Source organism: Myotis davidii, unplaced genomic scaffold, assembly GCF_000327345.1.
Source record: "Myotis davidii unplaced genomic scaffold, ASM32734v1 scaffold130, whole genome shotgun sequence".
NCBI classification, from domain to species: Eukaryota; Metazoa; Chordata; class Mammalia; order Chiroptera; family Vespertilionidae; genus Myotis; species Myotis davidii.
In genome coordinates, this window is record NW_006285040.1 from 6773371 (window position 1) to 6775073 (window position 1703).

Below are 1703 nucleotides of genomic sequence, written 5' to 3' on the forward strand. Positions count from 1 at the left end.
GCCCACAACCAAGTACATGCCCTTGACCGGAACCGAACCTGGGACCTTTCAGTCCACAGGCCGATGCTCTATCCACTGAGCCAAACCAGCCAGGTTCTTAAAAATCTTTATCAGCACAGCTGGTGTGAATCAGTGGTTGAGTGTTGACCCCATGACCAGGAGGTCATGGTTTGATTCCTGATCAGGGTGCATGCCCAGGTTGCGGGTTTGATCCCCAGAAGGAGTGTGCAGGAGGCAGCGGATACATGATTCTCTCTCATCACTGATGTTTCTATCTCCCCTTCTCCCTTCTTCTCTCTGAAATTGATAAAAACATATTTTTTAAAATCTATGTCATCTATATGTCTGTGGTTACAATGAAGAAATATCAAATATAATAAATCCCAAATTTCCATTTTGAAAGGACATCTTAAGTTAGGTAAGTTTTACATAAACACTGAAGTTAGTGTGTGTGTGTGTGTGTGTGTGTGTGTGTGTGTGTGTGTTTTATTGAAGAAGCAACTTTTGGCTGTAACCTCTTGGGATAGATTTTCGGTCCATGTGGCAGTGCCCTCTTGGGTTTCTTTTCAAGCCCAACTGAGGCGAATGACGAAGATCTCAATATTGAGGTGCCCTTGACCCCTTGCTAGGGCTTCAGACTTGCAGAAGCAGCCCAAGGCTTCTGCCCTCTTCTACCACCCTGCTTACTACTCTGACCTTCCTTCATCATTTCCCTGGCAGGTGAACTCTGACCCCGAAGGCATTAGGGAAGTTTAAGTTTTATTTTTTCCCTTTGTTCTCAGCAACTGCTTGTGTGGGGGGTGGGGGAAGGAGTGACTTAGGTTTCAGATTAATTCAGGGAAGCTCCTAGTGGGCCCCTTAAACATAATACCCATTAGCAGACTAGTAGGCATTTGCTGCTGCAGTGGCTTTCATAGTGTGAAAAGAGACAGTCCGAGCGACAAGCTTATAGAGAATTTACTCTTCACAAAAGAGTGTAAAATATTGCTTTTTAAGATGTGCTATTTCTGTGCCCCCCAAAATACTAAAATATAAAAAAAGATATTCTATAAACATGTTTTTGTAAATTCTCTCTCCTGCTCCTTTTCTTTTGACTGTTACAATAGCAACATTGCTTTTAGTGATTAGAAGTAAAATGTGGATGTCAAATTTAGAAGACAGTATGATCCTTTTTGTATTTTTTCTTGGCAAAGCAATTTAATTAGAAAATAATCTTCCTCTTTAACATCTAATACTATAAAATATCCCATTTTGTTGGCAGTTCATAGCAAAATTTTAAGCTATCATGTTACCATGAAAAGATATTTTAAGTAAGAAAGACGACTTTTTTTAAATCAAAAATGCAAAGCACTTTTTAAAAAAGCAATCTTCAATTTTAAAAAGTACTTTTTCAGTGGGTCGGGGAATGGGGAACATGCTAAATCCTTCGGGGAAGAAGGAATTACAAGGGAAGTGTGTCTTGGGCTGATCACACCTGTCTCAGCCCTGGCTGTGTGCGCACGAGTGTGCCCCATGTATGCATATGTGTGTGCCCCAGTGTGTGCCCGAGTGTGCGCGCGCAGCCACAGGGCCCCTGGGCCCGGCCTTGGGGCTGCCGGGCTTCCCCGCAGGCGGGGGGATGGGGGGCGCGCGTGCCGGTGGGTACCCACCCGGGGCCGTGCGCAGACGCCTGTGGCCCGGCTCTGTGTGTCTGTGTGTCACCA